This window comes from Paralichthys olivaceus, chromosome 12 (assembly GCF_024713975.1).
Source record: "Paralichthys olivaceus isolate ysfri-2021 chromosome 12, ASM2471397v2, whole genome shotgun sequence".
Classification (NCBI taxonomy): domain Eukaryota; kingdom Metazoa; phylum Chordata; class Actinopteri; order Pleuronectiformes; family Paralichthyidae; genus Paralichthys; species Paralichthys olivaceus.
Window position 1 is genome coordinate 226482 of NC_091104.1, and position 19183 is coordinate 245664.

At 47.6% G+C, this 19183-nt stretch overlaps 25 non-coding genes across 25 annotated transcripts; 12 read left to right on the forward strand and 13 right to left on the reverse strand.

The window, feature by feature from the left end:
- Nucleotides 1–410: 410 nt before the first annotated feature.
- Nucleotides 411–602, reverse strand: LOC138413279 (U2 spliceosomal RNA). Its single transcript, XR_011245616.1, has one exon. It is a non-coding gene; the product is annotated as a U2 spliceosomal RNA (small nuclear RNA).
- A 176-nt stretch (nt 603–778) lies between these two features.
- On the reverse strand, nt 779–896 carry LOC138412629 (U5 spliceosomal RNA). The gene has a single exon (XR_011244964.1). It is a non-coding gene; the product is annotated as a U5 spliceosomal RNA (small nuclear RNA).
- Nucleotides 897–1631: 735 nt separating this feature from the next.
- LOC138412752 (U1 spliceosomal RNA) lies at nt 1632–1795 on the forward strand. Its single transcript, XR_011245087.1, has one exon. It is a non-coding gene; the product is annotated as a U1 spliceosomal RNA (small nuclear RNA).
- Nucleotides 1796–2630: 835 nt separating this feature from the next.
- LOC138412763 (U1 spliceosomal RNA) lies at nt 2631–2794 on the forward strand. The gene has a single exon (XR_011245098.1). It is a non-coding gene; the product is annotated as a U1 spliceosomal RNA (small nuclear RNA).
- An 835-nt stretch (nt 2795–3629) lies between these two features.
- LOC138412774 (U1 spliceosomal RNA) lies at nt 3630–3793 on the forward strand. The gene has a single exon (XR_011245109.1). It is a non-coding gene; the product is annotated as a U1 spliceosomal RNA (small nuclear RNA).
- An 835-nt stretch (nt 3794–4628) lies between these two features.
- LOC138412786 (U1 spliceosomal RNA) lies at nt 4629–4792 on the forward strand. Its single transcript, XR_011245121.1, has one exon. It is a non-coding gene; the product is annotated as a U1 spliceosomal RNA (small nuclear RNA).
- A 711-nt stretch (nt 4793–5503) lies between these two features.
- On the reverse strand, nt 5504–5695 carry LOC138413280 (U2 spliceosomal RNA). The gene has a single exon (XR_011245617.1). It is a non-coding gene; the product is annotated as a U2 spliceosomal RNA (small nuclear RNA).
- Nucleotides 5696–5871: 176 nt separating this feature from the next.
- Nucleotides 5872–5989, reverse strand: LOC138412631 (U5 spliceosomal RNA). The gene has a single exon (XR_011244966.1). It is a non-coding gene; the product is annotated as a U5 spliceosomal RNA (small nuclear RNA).
- A 735-nt stretch (nt 5990–6724) lies between these two features.
- Nucleotides 6725–6888, forward strand: LOC138412797 (U1 spliceosomal RNA). The gene has a single exon (XR_011245132.1). It is a non-coding gene; the product is annotated as a U1 spliceosomal RNA (small nuclear RNA).
- A 711-nt stretch (nt 6889–7599) lies between these two features.
- Nucleotides 7600–7791, reverse strand: LOC138413281 (U2 spliceosomal RNA). The gene has a single exon (XR_011245618.1). It is a non-coding gene; the product is annotated as a U2 spliceosomal RNA (small nuclear RNA).
- A 176-nt stretch (nt 7792–7967) lies between these two features.
- LOC138412632 (U5 spliceosomal RNA) lies at nt 7968–8085 on the reverse strand. Its single transcript, XR_011244967.1, has one exon. It is a non-coding gene; the product is annotated as a U5 spliceosomal RNA (small nuclear RNA).
- A 735-nt stretch (nt 8086–8820) lies between these two features.
- LOC138412808 (U1 spliceosomal RNA) lies at nt 8821–8984 on the forward strand. Its single transcript, XR_011245143.1, has one exon. It is a non-coding gene; the product is annotated as a U1 spliceosomal RNA (small nuclear RNA).
- A 711-nt stretch (nt 8985–9695) lies between these two features.
- Nucleotides 9696–9887, reverse strand: LOC138413283 (U2 spliceosomal RNA). Its single transcript, XR_011245620.1, has one exon. It is a non-coding gene; the product is annotated as a U2 spliceosomal RNA (small nuclear RNA).
- Nucleotides 9888–10063: 176 nt separating this feature from the next.
- Nucleotides 10064–10181, reverse strand: LOC138412633 (U5 spliceosomal RNA). Its single transcript, XR_011244968.1, has one exon. It is a non-coding gene; the product is annotated as a U5 spliceosomal RNA (small nuclear RNA).
- A 735-nt stretch (nt 10182–10916) lies between these two features.
- Nucleotides 10917–11080, forward strand: LOC138413134 (U1 spliceosomal RNA). The gene has a single exon (XR_011245470.1). It is a non-coding gene; the product is annotated as a U1 spliceosomal RNA (small nuclear RNA).
- An 835-nt stretch (nt 11081–11915) lies between these two features.
- Nucleotides 11916–12079, forward strand: LOC138412819 (U1 spliceosomal RNA). The gene has a single exon (XR_011245154.1). It is a non-coding gene; the product is annotated as a U1 spliceosomal RNA (small nuclear RNA).
- Nucleotides 12080–12790: 711 nt separating this feature from the next.
- On the reverse strand, nt 12791–12982 carry LOC138413284 (U2 spliceosomal RNA). Its single transcript, XR_011245621.1, has one exon. It is a non-coding gene; the product is annotated as a U2 spliceosomal RNA (small nuclear RNA).
- A 176-nt stretch (nt 12983–13158) lies between these two features.
- On the reverse strand, nt 13159–13276 carry LOC138412634 (U5 spliceosomal RNA). The gene has a single exon (XR_011244969.1). It is a non-coding gene; the product is annotated as a U5 spliceosomal RNA (small nuclear RNA).
- A 735-nt stretch (nt 13277–14011) lies between these two features.
- On the forward strand, nt 14012–14175 carry LOC138412830 (U1 spliceosomal RNA). The gene has a single exon (XR_011245165.1). It is a non-coding gene; the product is annotated as a U1 spliceosomal RNA (small nuclear RNA).
- Nucleotides 14176–15010: 835 nt separating this feature from the next.
- Nucleotides 15011–15174, forward strand: LOC138412841 (U1 spliceosomal RNA). The gene has a single exon (XR_011245176.1). It is a non-coding gene; the product is annotated as a U1 spliceosomal RNA (small nuclear RNA).
- An 835-nt stretch (nt 15175–16009) lies between these two features.
- LOC138412852 (U1 spliceosomal RNA) lies at nt 16010–16173 on the forward strand. The gene has a single exon (XR_011245187.1). It is a non-coding gene; the product is annotated as a U1 spliceosomal RNA (small nuclear RNA).
- A 711-nt stretch (nt 16174–16884) lies between these two features.
- LOC138413285 (U2 spliceosomal RNA) lies at nt 16885–17076 on the reverse strand. Its single transcript, XR_011245622.1, has one exon. It is a non-coding gene; the product is annotated as a U2 spliceosomal RNA (small nuclear RNA).
- Nucleotides 17077–17252: 176 nt separating this feature from the next.
- Nucleotides 17253–17370, reverse strand: LOC138412635 (U5 spliceosomal RNA). The gene has a single exon (XR_011244970.1). It is a non-coding gene; the product is annotated as a U5 spliceosomal RNA (small nuclear RNA).
- Nucleotides 17371–18105: 735 nt separating this feature from the next.
- Nucleotides 18106–18269, forward strand: LOC138412863 (U1 spliceosomal RNA). The gene has a single exon (XR_011245198.1). It is a non-coding gene; the product is annotated as a U1 spliceosomal RNA (small nuclear RNA).
- A 711-nt stretch (nt 18270–18980) lies between these two features.
- On the reverse strand, nt 18981–19172 carry LOC138413286 (U2 spliceosomal RNA). The gene has a single exon (XR_011245623.1). It is a non-coding gene; the product is annotated as a U2 spliceosomal RNA (small nuclear RNA).
- Nucleotides 19173–19183: the final 11 nt, after the last annotated feature.

A 19183-nucleotide genomic window follows, 5' to 3' on the forward strand; every position in this document is an offset into this window, starting at 1 on the left:
GCATACATTTGGTCCTATATGCTGCCACCAAGCTTCTCACCAAGTCTCCCAGAAGGTCTTGTGTGAAAACAAGTTTTCATGCTTGACAAAGGCTTCCAACTCAATTTGGAATCCAGTTCAAGCTCATTGGGATCCCACTGAGAGCCGTGCATGGTCAGGCACAGACGTGTAGTAGACATCTACTGCAGCCATATCAATCCGTAAGGAATTGGGAACCCCTGATCAGAGTTTCTGGATTGTTCTTCAATCAAGACTCAAGGCAAAAGGAGACTGTGCTTATGACGTTGTATCCCTTACACACTGGCTCTCTCTCTCTCTGCCGGACCATTACCTTCATTTCCTTCACCCGCTGTGAATTGACTTTTGAAACAGGACAATTGTTTGAGTGCTTGGTTTTCTACAAGGTAAGAACAGAGTGCACCGTTCCCAGCGGCACTGCAATGCTAGGTCGATGCGTGGAGTGAAAGGAGCAAGCTCCAAATTTCAGCCCCTCGTGCTAAAAATCGGCTTAATATGTAGTCCTCTTATAGAGGACATATCAGATATTAAACTGATAAGAACAGATACTACACTTGATCTTAGCCAAAAGGCCGAGAAGCGATAACCCCCAAGTGGTGGATGTCCGTGCCGAGCTCTTGGCACAAATCTCACGTGTTGTGGTACCTCGTACGTACGCACGCATAACAATGGCTGCTGCTTATCGCCTCCGCCCAACCTCTCCTTTGTGGACACAGGGTTTCTGAAGTTGGACAGCTCTTTGACTTTTCACAATTTCAAAAGGCTCAGCAATACAGCAAAGCCTTCCAAAAATATATTCAACTCATGGATGTTCCTCTCCACGGAAGTCTTTAGTAAAAGGCGAAAGACTTGTGCGCTTTGAAGAGAAACCAGAGTCAGCATGGCCCTCTGTTCCTGAGCAGCAGAGGAGGCTCTCGGTGACAGTCACCACCTTCACGGTAGGCCTCTCTTTGCTTTCCTATCCCAGTATGCAACATTCCCAACCCTCTGCCAATCAAAAGTAGACACATCTTTATTTCCTCCTGCCCTGGCTAATGTGGTTGGCTTTTGAGCCTGTCTTAGCAATACATCCCTGAACTGCATACATTTGGTCCTAAATGCTGCCACCAAGCTTCTCACCAAGTCTCCCAGAAGGTCTTGTGTGAAAACAAGTTTTCATGCTTGACAAAGGCTGAGACGTGTTCTCTCCTCCCCCGAGTTGGCTGTTTTGATCAGTCACGTATGCTAGAAAAACTTGTACTGCCTGCATGCTTGTTTTCCAGAATTCATAGCAGTTGGTGTTGTCTCAGAGACAAAGGCATTGTGTCATCTGGCTTTTGCTGTGATTTCTCAGAGACGGCCAGAGGTTACCCGGTGGCTTCTCAGGAAGTTTTACTCTGTTTTGGCAAGGGGAATAAAAGGACGGGAGCCAAGAAATGTGATAAATTAATGTATATGTCATTTCACAGCCTAGTCATTTCACAGCAGTGTTTGCTTCACTTCAACAAATCCTGTATCAAAGGAGGACGAGGCGTTACCGAAGGCTTTTGGGCTCTGCGAATATGCATTGCAGGCACCGTGAGCCAAACAACTGTGTCTCAGAGCTAGGGCCCTGTCTCCGGTGCTCCCAACTCATACTTACCTGGCAGGGGAGATACCATGATCAAGAAGGTGGTTCACCCAGGGCGAGGCCCAGCCATTGCACTTCGGTTGTGCTGACCCCTGCGAATTCCCCAAATGTGGGAATCTCGACTGCATAATTTCTGGTAGTGGGGGACTGCGTCCGCGCTCTCCCCTGATCATTATGTTCAATTACAAGAAATGCCGGCAAAAATGTATAGCTCTAGTTTTTACAGCGTGTTTTGTACTCCCAAAGCCACGCATTCACTGATGCCACTGGCTTGTGGTGGATGTTGGAGTGGCATTATAGCCTCTCGGTGACAGTCACCACCTTCACGGTAGGCCTCTCTTTGCTTTCCTATCCCAGTATGCAACATTCCCAACCCTCTGCCAATCAAAAGTAGACACATCTTTATTTCCTCCTGCCCTGGCTAATGTGGTTGGCTTTTGAGCCTGTCTTAGCAATACATCCCTGAACTGCATACATTTGGTCCTAAATGCTGCCACCAAGCTTCTCACCAAGTCTCCCAGAAGGTCTTGTGTGAAAACAAGTTTTCATGCTTGACAAAGGCTGAGACGTGTTCTCTCCTCCCCCGAGTTGGCTGTTTTGATCAGTCACGTATGCTAGAAAAACTTGTACTGCCTGCATGCTTGTTTTCCAGAATTCATAGCAGTTGGTGTTGTCTCAGAGACAAAGGCATTGTGTCATCTGGCTTTTGCTGTGATTTCTCAGAGACGGCCAGAGGTTACCCGGTGGCTTCTCAGGAAGTTTTACTCTGTTTTGGCAAGGGGAATAAAAGGACGGGAGCCAAGAAATGTGATAAATTAATGTATATGTCATTTCACAGCCTAGTCATTTCACAGCAGTGTTTGCTTCAGTTCAACAAATCCTGTATCAAAGGAGGACGAGGCGTTACCGAAGGCTTTTGGGCTCTGCGAATATGCATTGCAGGCACCGTGAGCCAAACAACTGTGTCTCAGAGCTAGGGCCCTGTCTCCGGTGCTCCCAACTCATACTTACCTGGCAGGGGAGATACCATGATCAAGAAGGTGGTTCACCCAGGGCGAGGCCCAGCCATTGCACTTCGGTTGTGCTGACCCCTGCGAATTCCCCAAATGTGGGAATCTCGACTGCATAATTTCTGGTAGTGGGGGACTGCGTCCGCGCTCTCCCCTGATCATTATGTTCAATTACAAGAAATGCCGGCAAAAATGTATAGCTCTAGTTTTTACGGCGTGTTTTGTACTCCCAAAGCCATGCATTCACTGATGCCACTGGCTTGTGGTGGATGTTGGAGTGGCATTATAGCCTCTCGGTGACAGTCACCACCTTCACGGTAGGCCTCTCTTTGCTTTCCTATCCCAGTATGCAACATTCCCAACCCTCTGCCAATCAAAAGTAGACACATCTTTATTTCCTCCTGCCCTGGCTAATGTGGTTGGCTTTTGAGCCTGTCTTAGCAATACATCCCTGAACTGCATACATTTGGTCCTATATGCTGCCACCAAGCTTCTCACCAAGTCTCCCAGAAGGTCTTGTGTGAAAACAAGTTTTCATGCTTGACAAAGGCTGAGACGTGTTCTCTCCTCCCCCGAGTGGGCTGTTTTGATCAGTCACGTATGCTAGAAAAACTTGTACTGCCTGCATGCTTGTTTTCCAGAATTCATAGCAGTTGGTGTTGTCTCAGAGACAAAGGCATTGTGTCATCTGGCTTTTGCTGTGATTTCTCAGAGACGGCCAGAGGTTACCCGGTGGCTTTTCAGGAAGTTTGACTCTGTTTTGGCAAGGGGAATAAAAGGACGGGAGCCAAGAAATGTGATAAATTAATTTATATGTCATTTCACAGCCTAGTCATTTCACAGCAGTGTTTGCTTCACTTCAACAAATCCTGTATCAAAGGAGGACGAGGCGTTACCGAAGGCTTTTGGGCTCTGCGAATATGCATTGCAGGCACCGTGAGCCAAACAACTGTGTCTCAGAGCTAGGGCCCTGTCTCCGGTGCTCCCAACTCATACTTACCTGGCAGGGGAGATACCATGATCAAGAAGGTGGTTCACCCAGGGCGAGGCCCAGCCATTGCACTTCGGTTGTGCTGACCCCTGCGAATTCCCCAAATGTGGGAATCTCGACTGCATAATTTCTGGTAGTGGGGGACTGCGTCCGCGCTCTCCCCTGATCATTATGTTCAATTACAAGAAATGCCGGCAAAAATGTATAGCTCTAGTTTTTACAGCGTGTTTTGTACTCCCAAAGCCACGCATTCACTGATGCCACTGGCTTGTGGTGGATGTTGGAGTGGCATTATAGCCTCTCGGTGACAGTCACCACCTTCACGGTAGGCCTCTCTTTGCTTTCCTATCCCAGTATGCAACATTCCCAACCCTCTGCCAATCAAAAGTAGACACATCTTTATTTCCTCCTGCCCTGGCTAATGTGGTTGGCTTTTGAGCCTGTCTTAGCAATACATCCCTGAACTGCATACATTTGGTCCTAAATGCTGCCACCAAGCTTCTCACCAAGTCTCCCAGAAGGTCTTGTGTGAAAACAAGTTTTCATGCTTGACAAAGGCTGAGACGTGTTCTCTCCTCCCCCGAGTTGGCTGTTTTGATCAGTCACGTATGCTAGAAAAACTTGTACTGCCTGCATGCTTGTTTTCCAGAATTCATAGCAGTTGGTGTTGTCTCAGAGACAAAGGCATTGTGTCATCTGGCTTTTGCTGTGATTTCTCAGAGACGGCCAGAGGTTACACGGTGGCTTCTCAGGAAGTTTTACTCTGTTTTGGCAAGGGGAATAAAAGGACGGGAGCCAAGAAATGTGATAAATTAATTTATATGTCATTTCACAGCCTAGTCATTTCACAGCAGTGTTTGCTTCACTTCAACAAATAATGTATCAAAGGAGGACGAGGCGTTACCGAAGGCTTTTGGGCTCTGCGAATATGCATTGCAGGCACCGTGAGCCAAACAACTGTGTCTCAGAGCTAGGGCCCTGTCTCCGGTGCTCCCAACTCATACTTACCTGGCAGGGGAGATACCATGATCAAGAAGGTGGTTCACCCAGGGCGAGGCCCAGCCATTGCACTTCGGTTGTGCTGACCCCTGCGAATTCCCCAAATGTGGGAATCTCGACTGCATAATTTCTGGTAGTGGGGGACTGCGTCCGCGCTCTCCCCTGATCATTATGTTCAATTACAAGAAATGCCGGCAAAAATGTATAGCTCTAGTTTTTACGGCGTGTTTTGTACTCCCAAAGCCATGCATTCACTGATGCCACTGGCTTGTGGTGGATGTTGGAGTGGCATTATAGCCTCTCGGTGACAGTCACCACCTTCACGGTAGGCCTCTCTTTGCTTTCCGATCCCAGTATGCAACATTCCCAACCCTCTGCCAATCAAAAGTAGACACATCTTTATTTCCTCCTGCCCTGGCTAATGTGGTTGGCTTTTGAGCCTGTCTTAGCAATACATCCCTGAACTGCATACATTTGGTCCTATATGCTGCCACCAAGCTTCTCACCAAGTCTCCCAGAAGGTCTTGTGTGAAAACAAGTTTTCATGCTTGACAAAGGCTTCCAACTCAATTTGGAATCCAGTTCAAGCTCATTGGGATCCCACTGAGAGCCGTGCATGGTCAGGCACAGACGTGTAGTAGACATCTACTGCAGCCATATCAATCCGTAAGGAATTGGGAACCCCTGATCAGAGTTTCTGGATTGTTCTTCAATCAAGACTCAAGGCAAAAGGAGACTGTGCTTATGACGTTGTATCCCTTACACACTGGCTCTCTCTCTCTCTGCCGGACCATTACCTTCATTTCCTTCACCCGCTGTGAATTGACTTTTGAAACAGGACAATTGTTTGAGTGCTTGGTTTTCTACAAGGTAAGAACAGAGTGCACCGTTCCCAGCGGCACTGCAATGCTAGGTCGATGCGTGGAGTGAAAGGAGCAAGCTCCAAATTTCAGCCCCTCGTGCTAAAAATCGGCTTAATATGTAGTCCTCTTATAGAGGACATATCAGATATTAAACTGATAAGAACAGATACTACACTTGATCTTAGCCAAAAGGCCGAGAAGCGATAACCCCCAAGTGGTGGATGTCCGTGCCGAGCTCTTGGCACAAATCTCACGTGTTGTGGTACCTCGTACGTACGCACGCATAACAATGGCTGCTGCTTATCGCCTCCGCCCAACCTCTCCTTTGTGGACACAGGGTTTCTGAAGTTGGACAGCTCTTTGACTTTTCACAATTTCAAAAGGCTCAGCAATACAGCAAAGCCTTCCAAAAATATATTCAACTCATGGATGTTCCTCTCCACGGAAGTCTTTAGTAAAAGGCGAAAGACTTGTGCGCTTTGAAGAGAAACCAGAGTCAGCATGGCCCTCTGTTCCTGAGCAGCAGAGGAGGCTCTCGGTGACAGTCACCACCTTCACGGTAGGCCTCTCTTTGCTTTCCTATCCCAGTATGCAACATTCCCAACCCTCTGCCAATCAAAAGTAGACACATCTTTATTTCCTCCTGCCCTGGCTAATGTGGTTGGCTTTTGAGCCTGTCTTAGCAATACATCCCTGAACTGCATACATTTGGTCCTAAATGCTGCCACCAAGCTTCTCACCAAGTCTCCCAGAAGGTCTTGTGTGAAAACAAGTTTTCATGCTTGACAAAGGCTGAGACGTGTTCTCTCCTCCCCCGAGTTGGCTGTTTTGATCAGTCACGTGTGCTAGAAAAACTTGTACTGCCTGCATGCTTGTTTTCCAGAATTCATAGCAGTTGGTGTTGTCTCAGAGACAAAGGCATTGTGTCATCTGGCTTTTGCTGTGATTTCTCAGAGACGGCCAGAGGTTACCCGGTGGCTTTTCAGGAAGTTTTACTCTGTTTTGGCAAGGGGAATAAAAGGACGGGAGCCAAGAAATGTGATAAATTAATTTATATGTCATTTCACAGCCTAGTCATTTCACAGCAGTGTTTGCTTCACTTCAACAAATCCTGTATCAAAGGAGGACGAGGCGTTACCGAAGGCTTTTGGGCTCTGCGAATATGCATTGCAGGCACCGTGAGCCAAACAACTGTGTCTCAGAGCTAGGGCCCTGTCTCCGGTGCTCCCAACTCATACTTACCTGGCAGGGGAGATACCATGATCAAGAAGGTGGTTCACCCAGGGCGAGGCCCAGCCATTGCACTTCGGTTGTGCTGACCCCTGCGAATTCCCCAAATGTGGGAATCTCGACTGCATAATTTCTGGTAGTGGGGGACTGCGTCCGCGCTCTCCCCTGATCATTATGTTCAATTACAAGAAATGCCGGCAAAAATGTATAGCTCTAGTTTTTACGGCGTGTTTTGTACTCCCAAAGCCACGCATTCACTGATGCCACTGGCTTGTGGTGGATGTTGGAGTGGCATTATAGCCTCTCGGTGACAGTCACCACCTTCACGGTAGGCCTCTCTTTGCTTTCCGATCCCAGTATGCAACATTCCCAACCCTCTGCCAATCAAAAGTAGACACATCTTTATTTCCTCCTGCCCTGGCTAATGTGGTTGGCTTTTGAGCCTGTCTTAGCAATACATCCCTGAACTGCATACATTTGGTCCTATATGCTGCCACCAAGCTTCTCACCAAGTCTCCCAGAAGGTCTTGTGTGAAAACAAGTTTTCATGCTTGACAAAGGCTTCCAACTCAATTTGGAATCCAGTTCAAGCTCATTGGGATCCCACTGAGAGCCGTGCATGGTCAGGCACAGACGTGTAGTAGACATCTACTGCAGCCATATCAATCCGTAAGGAATTGGGAACCCCTGATCAGAGTTTCTGGATTGTTCTTCAATCAAGACTCAAGGCAAAAGGAGACTGTGCTTATGACGTTGTATCCCTTACACACTGGCTCTCTCTCTCTCTGCCGGACCATTACCTTCATTTCCTTCACCCGCTGTGAATTGACTTTTGAAACAGGACAATTGTTTGAGTGCTTGGTTTTCTACAAGGTAAGAACAGAGTGCACCGTTCCCAGCGGCACTGCAATGCTAGGTCGATGCGTGGAGTGAAAGGAGCAAGCTCCAAATTTCAGCCCCTCGTGCTAAAAATCGGCTTAATATGTAGTCCTCTTATAGAGGACATATCAGATATTAAACTGATAAGAACAGATACTACACTTGATCTTAGCCAAAAGGCCGAGAAGCGATAACCCCCAAGTGGTGGATGTCCGTGCCGAGCTCTTGGCACAAATCTCACGTGTTGTGGTACCTCGTACGTACGCACGCATAACAATGGCTGCTGCTTATCGCCTCCGCCCAACCTCTCCTTTGTGGACACAGGGTTTCTGAAGTTGGACAGCTCTTTGACTTTTCACAATTTCAAAAGGCTCAGCAATACAGCAAAGCCTTCCAAAAATATATTCAACTCATGGATGTTCCTCTCCACGGAAGTCTTTAGTAAAAGGCGAAAGACTTGTGCGCTTTGAAGAGAAACCAGAGTCAGCATGGCCCTCTGTTCCTGAGCAGCAGAGGAGGCTCTCGGTGACAGTCACCACCTTCACGGTAGGCCTCTCTTTGCTTTCCTATCCCAGTATGCAACATTCCCAACCCTCTGCCAATCAAAAGTAGACACATCTTTATTTCCTCCTGCCCTGGCTAATGTGGTTGGCTTTTGAGCCTGTCTTAGCAATACATCCCTGAACTGCATACATTTGGTCCTAAATGCTGCCACCAAGCTTCTCACCAAGTCTCCCAGAAGGTCTTGTGTGAAAACAAGTTTTCATGCTTGACAAAGGCTGAGACGTGTTCTCTCCTCCCCCGAGTTGGCTGTTTTGATCAGTCACGTGTGCTAGAAAAACTTGTACTGCCTGCATGCTTGTTTTCCAGAATTCATAGCAGTTGGTGTTGTCTCAGAGACAAAGGCATTGTGTCATCTGGCTTTTGCTGTGATTTCTCAGAGACGGCCAGAGGTTACCCGGTGGCTTTTCAGGAAGTTTGACTCTGTTTTGGCAAGGGGAATAAAAGGACGGGAGCCAAGAAATGTGATAAATTAATTTATATGTCATTTCACAGCCTAGTCATTTCACAGCAGTGTTTGCTTCACTTCAACAAATCCTGTATCAAAGGAGGACGAGGCGTTACCGAAGGCTTTTGGGCTCTGCGAATATGCATTGCAGGCACCGTGAGCCAAACAACTGTGTCTCAGAGCTAGGGCCCTGTCTCCGGTGCTCCCAACTCATACTTACCTGGCAGGGGAGATACCATGATCAAGAAGGTGGTTCACCCAGGGCGAGGCCCAGCCATTGCACTTCGGTTGTGCTGACCCCTGCGAATTCCCCAAATGTGGGAATCTCGACTGCATAATTTCTGGTAGTGGGGGACTGCGTCCGCGCTCTCCCCTGATCATTATGTTCAATTACAAGAAATGCCGGCAAAAATGTATAGCTCTAGTTTTTACGGCGTGTTTTGTACTCCCAAAGCCACGCATTCACTGATGCCACTGGCTTGTGGTGGATGTTGGAGTGGCATTATAGCCTCTCGGTGACAGTCACCACCTTCACGGTAGGCCTCTCTTTGCTTTCCGATCCCAGTATGCAACATTCCCAACCCTCTGCCAATCAAAAGTAGACACATCTTTATTTCCTCCTGCCCTGGCTAATGTGGTTGGCTTTTGAGCCTGTCTTAGCAATACATCCCTGAACTGCATACATTTGGTCCTATATGCTGCCACCAAGCTTCTCACCAAGTCTCCCAGAAGGTCTTGTGTGAAAACAAGTTTTCATGCTTGACAAAGGCTTCCAACTCAATTTGGAATCCAGTTCAAGCTCATTGGGATCCCACTGAGAGCCGTGCATGGTCAGGCACAGACGTGTAGTAGACATCTACTGCAGCCATATCAATCCGTAAGGAATTGGGAACCCCTGATCAGAGTTTCTGGATTGTTCTTCAATCAAGACTCAAGGCAAAAGGAGACTGTGCTTATGACGTTGTATCCCTTACACACTGGCTCTCTCTCTCTCTGCCGGACCATTACCTTCATTTCCTTCACCCGCTGTGAATTGACTTTTGAAACAGGACAATTGTTTGAGTGCTTGGTTTTCTACAAGGTAAGAACAGAGTGCACCGTTCCCAGCGGCACTGCAATGCTAGGTCGATGCGTGGAGTGAAAGGAGCAAGCTCCAAATTTCAGCCCCTCGTGCTAAAAATCGGCTTAATATGTAGTCCTCTTATAGAGGACATATCAGATATTAAACTGATAAGAACAGATACTACACTTGATCTTAGCCAAAAGGCCGAGAAGCGATAACCCCCAAGTGGTGGATGTCCGTGCCGAGCTCTTGGCACAAATCTCACGTGTTGTGGTACCTCGTACGTACGCACGCATAACAATGGCTGCTGCTTATCGCCTCCGCCCAACCTCTCCTTTGTGGACACAGGGTTTCTGAAGTTGGACAGCTCTTTGACTTTTCACAATTTCAAAAGGCTCAGCAATACAGCAAAGCCTTCCAAAAATATATTCAACTCATGGATGTTCCTCTCCACGGAAGTCTTTAGTAAAAGGCGAAAGACTTGTGCGCTTTGAAGAGAAACCAGAGTCAGCATGGCCCTCTGTTCCTGAGCAGCAGAGGAGGCTCTCGGTGACAGTCACCACCTTCACGGTAGGCCTCTCTTTGCTTTCCTATCCCAGTATGCAACATTCCCAACCCTCTGCCAATCAAAAGTAGACACATCTTTATTTCCTCCTGCCCTGGCTAATGTGGTTGGCTTTTGAGCCTGTCTTAGCAATACATCCCTGAACTGCATACATTTGGTCCTAAATGCTGCCACCAAGCTTCTCACCAAGTCTCCCAGAAGGTCTTGTGTGAAAACAAGTTTTCATGCTTGACAAAGGCTGAGACGTGTTCTCTCCTCCCCCGAGTTGGCTGTTTTGATCAGTCACGTATGCTAGAAAAACTTGTACTGCCTGCATGCTTGTTTTCCAGAATTCATAGCAGTTGGTGTTGTCTCAGAGACAAAGGCATTGTGTCATCTGGCTTTTGCTGTGATTTCTCAGAGACGGCCAGAGGTTACCCGGTGGCTTCTCAGGAAGTTTTACTCTGTTTTGGCAAGGGGAATAAAAGGACGGGAGCCAAGAAATGTGATAAATTAATGTATATGTCATTTCACAGCCTAGTCATTTCACAGCAGTGTTTGCTTCACTTCAACAAATCCTGTATCAAAGGAGGACGAGGCGTTACCGAAGGCTTTTGGGCTCTGCGAATATGCATTGCAGGCACCGTGAGCCAAACAACTGTGTCTCAGAGCTAGGGCCCTGTCTCCGGTGCTCCCAACTCATACTTACCTGGCAGGGGAGATACCATGATCAAGAAGGTGGTTCACCCAGGGCGAGGCCCAGCCATTGCACTTCGGTTGTGCTGACCCCTGCGAGTTCCCCAAATGTGGGAATCTCGACTGCATAATTTCTGGTAGTGGGGGACTGCGTCCGCGCTCTCCCCTGATCATTATGTTCAATTACAAGAAATGCCGGCAAAAATGTATAGCTCTAGTTTTTACAGCGTGTTTTGTACTCCCAAAGCCACGCATTCACTGATGCCACTGGCTTGTGGTGGATGTTGGAGTGGCATTATAGCCTCTCGGTGACAGTCACCACCTTCACGGTAGGCCTCTCTTTGCTTTCCTATCCCAGTATGCAACATTCCCAACCCTCTGCCAATCAAAAGTAGACACATCTTTATTTCCTCCTGCCCTGGCTAATGTGGTTGGCTTTTGAGCCTGTCTTAGCAATACATCCCTGAACTGCATACATTTGGTCCTAAATGCTGCCACCAAGCTTCTCACCAAGTCTCCCAGAAGGTCTTGTGTGAAAACAAGTTTTCATGCTTGACAAAGGCTGAGACGTGTTCTCTCCTCCCCCGAGTTGGCTGTTTTGATCAGTCACGTATGCTAGAAAAACTTGTACTGCCTGCATGCTTGTTTTCCAGAATTCATAGCAGTTGGTGTTGTCTCAGAGACAAAGGCATTGTGTCATCTGGCTTTTGCTGTGATTTCTCAGAGACGGCCAGAGGTTACCCGGTGGCTTCTCAGGAAGTTTTACTCTGTTTTGGCAAGGGGAATAAAAGGACGGGAGCCAAGAAATGTGATAAATTAATTTATATGTCATTTCACAGCCTAGTCATTTCACAGCAGTGTTTGCTTCACTTCAACAAATAATGTATCAAAGGAGGACGAGGCGTTACCGAAGGCTTTTGGGCTCTGCGAATATGCATTGCAGGCACCGTGAGCCAAACAACTGTGTCTCAGAGCTAGGGCCCTGTCTCCGGTGCTCCCAACTCATACTTACCTGGCAGGGGAGATACCATGATCAAGAAGGTGGTTCACCCAGGGCGAGGCCCAGCCATTGCACTTCGGTTGTGCTGACCCCTGCGAATTCCCCAAATGTGGGAATCTCGACTGCATAATTTCTGGTAGTGGGGGACTGCGTCCGCGCTCTCCCCTGATCATTATGTTCAATTACAAGAAATGCCGGCAAAAATGTATAGCTCTAGTTTTTACGGCGTGTTTTGTACTCCCAAAGCCACGCATTCACTGATGCCACTGGCTTGTGGTGGATGTTGGAGTGGCATTATAGCCTCTCGGTGACAGTCACCACCTTCACGGTAGGCCTCTCTTTGCTTTCCGATCCCAGTATGCAACATTCCCAACCCTCTGCCAATCAAAAGTAGACACATCTTTATTTCCTCCTGCCCTGGCTAATGTGGTTGGCTTTTGAGCCTGTCTTAGCAATACATCCCTGAACTGCATACATTTGGTCCTATATGCTGCCACCAAGCTTCTCACCAAGTCTCCCAGAAGGTCTTGTGTGAAAACAAGTTTTCATGCTTGACAAAGGCTTCCAACTCAATTTGGAATCCAGTTCAAGCTCATTGGGATCCCACTGAGAGCCGTGCATGGTCAGGCACAGACGTGTAGTAGACATCTACTGCAGCCATATCAATCCGTAAGGAATTGGGAACCCCTGATCAGAGTTTCTGGATTGTTCTTCAATCAAGACTCAAGGCAAAAGGAGACTGTGCTTATGACGTTGTATCCCTTACACACTGGCTCTCTCTCTCTCTGCCGGACCATTACCTTCATTTCCTTCACCCGCTGTGAATTGACTTTTGAAACAGGACAATTGTTTGAGTGCTTGGTTTTCTACAAGGTAAGAACAGAGTGCACCGTTCCCAGCGGCACTGCAATGCTAGGTCGATGCGTGGAGTGAAAGGAGCAAGCTCCAAATTTCAGCCCCTCGTGCTAAAAATCGGCTTAATATGTAGTCCTCTTATAGAGGACATATCAGATATTAAACTGATAAGAACAGATACTACACTTGATCTTAGCCAAAAGGCCGAGAAGCGATAACCCCCAAGTGGTGGATGTCCGTGCCGAGCTCTTGGCACAAATCTCACGTGTTGTGGTACCTCGTACGTACGCACGCATAACAATGGCTGCTGCTTATCGCCTCCGCCCAACCTCTCCTTTGTGGACACAGGGTTTCTGAAGTTGGACAGCTCTTTGACTTTTCACAATTTCAAAAGGCTCAGCAATACAGCAAAGCCTTCCAAAAATATATTCAACTCATGGATGTTCCTCTCCACGGAAGTCTTTAGTAAAAGGCGAAAGACTTGTGCGCTTTGAAGAGAAACCAGAGTCAGCATGGCCCTCTGTTCCTGAGCAGCAGAGGAGGCTCTCGGTGACAGTCACCACCTTCACGGTAGGCCTCTCTTTGCTTTCCTATCCCAGTATGCAACATTCCCAACCCTCTGCCAATCAAAAGTAGACACATCTTTATTTCCTCCTGCCCTGGCTAATGTGGTTGGCTTTTGAGCCTGTCTTAGCAATACATCCCTGAACTGCATACATTTGGTCCTAAATGCTGCCACCAAGCTTCTCACCAAGTCTCCCAGAAGGTCTTGTGTGAAAACAAGTTTTCATGCTTGACAAAGGCTGAGACGTGTTCTCTCCTCCCCCGAGTTGGCTGTTTTGATCAGTCACGTATGCTAGAAAAACTTGTACTGCCTGCATGCTTGTTTTCCAGAATTCATAGCAGTTGGTGTTGTCTCAGAGACAAAGGCATTGTGTCATCTGGCTTTTGCTGTGATTTCTCAGAGACGGCCAGAGGTTACCCGGTGGCTTCTCAGGAAGTTTTACTCTGTTTTGGCAAGGGGAATAAAAGGACGGGAGCCAAGAAATGTGATAAATTAATTTATATGTCATTTCACAGCCTAGTCATTTCACAGCAGTGTTTGCTTCACTTCAACAAATAATGTATCAAAGGAGGACGAGGCGTTACCGAAGGCTTTTGGGCTCTGCGAATATGCATTGCAGGCACCGTGAGCCAAACAACTGTGTCTCAGAGCTAGGGCCCTGTCTCCGGTGCTCCCAACTCATACTTACCTGGCAGGGGAGATACCATGATCAAGAAGGTGGTTCACCCAGGGCGAGGCCCAGCCATTGCACTTCGGTTGTGCTGACCCCTGCGAATTCCCCAAATGTGGGAATCTCGACTGCATAATTTCTGGTAGTGGGGGACTGCGTCCGCGCTCTCCCCTGATCATTATGTTCAATTACAAGAAATGCCGGCAAAAATGTATAGCTCTAGTTTTTACGGCGTGTTTTGTACTCCCAAAGCCATGCATTCACTGATGCCACTGGCTTGTGGTGGATGTTGGAGTGGCATTATAGCCTCTCGGTGACAGTCACCACCTTCACGGTAGGCCTCTCTTTGCTTTCCTATCCCAGTATGCAACATTCCCAACCCTCTGCCAATCAAAAGTAGACACATCTTTATTTCCTCCTGCCCTGGCTAATGTGGTTGGCTTTTGAGCCTGTCTTAGCAATACATCCCTGAACTGCATACATTTGGTCCTATATGCTGCCACCAAGCTTCTCACCAAGTCTCCCAGAAGGTCTTGTGTGAAAACAAGTTTTCATGCTTGACAAAGGCTGAGACGTGTTCTCTCCTCCCCCGAGTGGGCTGTTTTGATCAGTCACGTATGCTAGAAAAACTTGTACTGCCTGCATGCTTGTTTTCCAGAATTCATAGCAGTTGGTGTTGTCTCAGAGACAAAGGCATTGTGTCATCTGGCTTTTGCTGTGATTTCTCAGAGACGGCCAGAGGTTACCCGGTGGCTTTTCAGGAAGTTTGACTCTGTTTTGGCAAGGGGAATAAAAGGACGGGAGCCAAGAAATGTGATAAATTAATTTATATGTCATTTCACAGCCTAGTCATTTCACAGCAGTGTTTGCTTCACTTCAACAAATCCTGTATCAAAGGAGGACGAGGCGTTACCGAAGGCTTTTGGGCTCTGCGAATATGCATTGCAGGCACCGTGAGCCAAACAACTGTGTCTCAGAGCTAGGGCCCTGTCTCCGGTGCTCCCAACTCATACTTACCTGGCAGGGGAGATACCATGATCAAGAAGGTGGTTCACCCAGGGCGAGGCCCAGCCATTGCACTTCGGTTGTGCTGACCCCTGCGAATTCCCCAAATGTGGGAATCTCGACTGCATAATTTCTGGTAGTGGGGGACTGCGTCCGCGCTCTCCCCTGATCATTATGTTCAATTACAAGAAATGCCGGCAAAAATGTATAGCTCTAGTTTTTACAGCGTGTTTTGTACTCCCAAAGCCACGCATTCACTGATGCCACTGGCTTGTGGTGGATGTTGGAGTGGCATTATAGCCTCTCGGTGACAGTCACCACCTTCACGGTAGGCCTCTCTTTGCTTTCCTATCCCAGTATGCAACATTCCCAACCCTCTGCCAATCAAAAGTAGACACATCTTTATTTCCTCCTGCCCTGGCTAATGTGGTTGGCTTTTGAGCCTGTCTTAGCAATACATCCCTGAACTGCATACATTTGGTCCTAAATGCTGCCACCAAGCTTCTCACCAAGTCTCCCAGAAGGTCTTGTGTGAAAACAAGTTTTCATGCTTGACAAAGGCTGAGACGTGTTCTCTCCTCCCCCGAGTTGGCTGTTTTGATCAGTCACGTATGCTAGAAAAACTTGTACTGCCTGCATGCTTGTTTTCCAGAATTCATAGCAGTTGGTGTTGTCTCAGAGACAAAGGCATTGTGTCATCTGGCTTTTGCTGTGATTTCTCAGAGACGGCCAGAGGTTACACGGTGGCTTCTCAGGAAGTTTTACTCTGTTTTGGCAAGGGGAATAAAAGGACGGGAGCCAAGAAATGTGATAAATTAATTTATATGTCATTTCACAGCCTAGTCATTTCACAGCAGTGTTTGCTTCACTTCAACAAATAATGTATCAAAGGAGGACGAGGCGTTACCGAAGGCTTTTGGGCTCTGCGAATATGCATTGCAGGCACCGTGAGCCAAACAACTGTGTCTCAGAGCTAGGGCCCTGTCTCCGGTGCTCCCAACTCATACTTACCTGGCAGGGGAGATACCATGATCAAGAAGGTGGTTCACCCAGGGCGAGGCCCAGCCATTGCACTTCGGTTGTGCTGACCCCTGCGAATTCCCCAAATGTGGGAATCTCGACTGCATAATTTCTGGTAGTGGGGGACTGCGTCCGCGCTCTCCCCTGATCATTATGTTCAATTACAAGAAATGCCGGCAAAAATGTATAGCTCTAGTTTTTACGGCGTGTTTTGTACTCCCAAAGCCATGCATTCACTGATGCCACTGGCTTGTGGTGGATGTTGGAGTGGCATTATAGCCTCTCGGTGACAGTCACCACCTTCACGGTAGGCCTCTCTTTGCTTTCCGATCCCAGTATGCAACATTCCCAACCCTCTGCCAATCAAAAGTAGACACATCTTTATTTCCTCCTGCCCTGGCTAATGTGGTTGGCTTTTGAGCCTGTCTTAGCAATACATCCCTGAACTGCATACATTTGGTCCTATATGCTGCCACCAAGCTTCTCACCAAGTCTCCCAGAAGGTCTTGTGTGAAAACAAGTTTTCATGCTTGACAAAGGCTTCCAACTCAATTTGGAATCCAGTTCAAGCTCATTGGGATCCCACTGAGAGCCGTGCATGGTCAGGCACAGACGTGTAGTAGACATCTACTGCAGCCATATCAATCCGTAAGGAATTGGGAACCCCTGATCAGAGTTTCTGGATTGTTCTTCAATCAAGACTCAAGGCAAAAGGAGACTGTGCTTATGACGTTGTATCCCTTACACACTGGCTCTCTCTCTCTCTGCCGGACCATTACCTTCATTTCCTTCACCCGCTGTGAATTGACTTTTGAAACAGGACAATTGTTTGAGTGCTTGGTTTTCTACAAGGTAAGAACAGAGTGCACCGTTCCCAGCGGCACTGCAATGCTAGGTCGATGCGTGGAGTGAAAGGAGCAAGCTCCAAATTTCAGCCCCTCGTGCTAAAAATCGGCTTAATATGTAGTCCTCTTATAGAGGACATATCAGATATTAAACTGATAAGAACAGATACTACACTTGATCTTAGCCAAAAGGCCGAGAAGCGATAACCCCCAAGTGGTGGATGTCCGTGCCGAGCTCTTGGCACAAATCTCACGTGTTGTGGTACCTCGTACGTACGCACGCATAACAATGGCTGCTGCTTATCGCCTCCGCCCAACCTCTCCTTTGTGGACACAGGGTTTCTGAAGTTGGACAGCTCTTTGACTTTTCACAATTTCAAAAGGCTCAGCAATACAGCAAAGCCTTCCAAAAATATATTCAACTCATGGATGTTCCTCTCCACGGAAGTCTTTAGTAAAAGGCGAAAGACTTGTGCGCTTTGAAGAGAAACCAGAGTCAGCATGGCCCTCTGTTCCTGAGCAGCAGAGGAGGCTCTCGGTGACAGTCACCACCTTCACGGTAGGCCTCTCTTTGCTTTCCTATCCCAGTATGCAACATTCCCAACCCTCTGCCAATCAAAAGTAGACACATCTTTATTTCCTCCTGCCCTGGCTAATGTGGTTGGCTTTTGAGCCTGTCTTAGCAATACATCCCTGAACTGCATACATTTGGTCCTAAATGCTGCCACCAAGCTTCTCACCAAGTCTCCCAGAAGGTCTTGTGTGAAAACAAGTTTTCATGCTTGACAAAGGCTGAGACGTGTTCTCTCCTCCCCCGAGTTGGCTGTTTTGATCAGTCACGTGTGCTAGAAAAACTTGTACTGCCTGCATGCTTGTTTTCCAGAATTCATAGCAGTTGGTGTTGTCTCAGAGACAAAGGCATTGTGTCATCTGGCTTTTGCTGTGATTTCTCAGAGACGGCCAGAGGTTACCCGGTGGCTTTTCAGGAAGTTTTACTCTGTTTTGGCAAGGGGAATAAAAGGACGGGAGCCAAGAAATGTGATAAATTAATTTATATGTCATTTCACAGCCTAGTCATTTCACAGCAGTGTTTGCTTCACTTCAACAAATCCTGTATCAAAGGAGGACGAGGCGTTACCGAAGGCTTTTGGGCTCTGCGAATATGCATTGCAGGCACCGTGAGCCAAACAACTGTGTCTCAGAGCTAGGGCCCTGTCTCCGGTGCTCCCAACTCATACTTACCTGGCAGGGGAGATACCATGATCAAGAAGGTGGTTCACCCAGGGCGAGGCCCAGCCATTGCACTTCGGTTGTGCTGACCCCTGCGAATTCCCCAAATGTGGGAATCTCGACTGCATAATTTCTGGTAGTGGGGGACTGCGTCCGCGCTCTCCCCTGATCATTATGTTCAATTACAAGAAATGCCGGCAAAAATGTATAGCTCTAGTTTTTACGGCGTGTTTTGTACTCCCAAAGCCACGCATTCACTGATGCCACTGGCTTGTGGTGGATGTTGGAGTGGCATTATAGCCTCTCGGTGACAGTCACCACCTTCACGGTAGGCCTCTCTTTGCTTTCCGATCCCAGTATGCAACATTCCCAACCCTCTGCCAATCAAAAGTAGACACATCTTTATTTCCTCCTGCCCTGGCTAATGTGGTTGGCTTTTGAGCCTGTCTTAGCAATACATCCCTGAACTGCATACATTTGGTCCTATATGCTGCCACCAAGCTTCTCACCAAGTCTCCCAGAAGGTCTTGTGTGAAAACAAGTTTTCATGCTTGACAAAGGCTTCCAACTCAATTTGGAATCCAGTTCAAGCTCATTGGGATCCCACTGAGAGCCGTGCATGGTCAGGCACAGACGTGTAGTAGACATCTACTGCAGCCATATCAATCCGTAAGGAATTGGGAACCCCTGATCAGAGTTTCTGGATTGTTCTTCAATCAAGACTCAAGGCAAAAGGAGACTGTGCTTATGACGTTGTATCCCTTACACACTGGCTCTCTCTCTCTCTGCCGGACCATTACCTTCATTTCCTTCACCCGCTGTGAATTGACTTTTGAAACAGGACAATTGTTTGAGTGCTTGGTTTTCTACAAGGTAAGAACAGAGTGCACCGTTCCCAGCGGCACTGCAATGCTAGGTCGATGCGTGGAGTGAAAGGAGCAAGCTCCAAATTTCAGCCCCTCGTGCTAAAAATCGGCTTAATATGTAGTCCTCTTATAGAGGACATATCAGATATTAAACTGATAAGAACAGATACTACACTTGATCTTAGCCAAAAGGCCGAGAAGCGATAACCCCCAAGT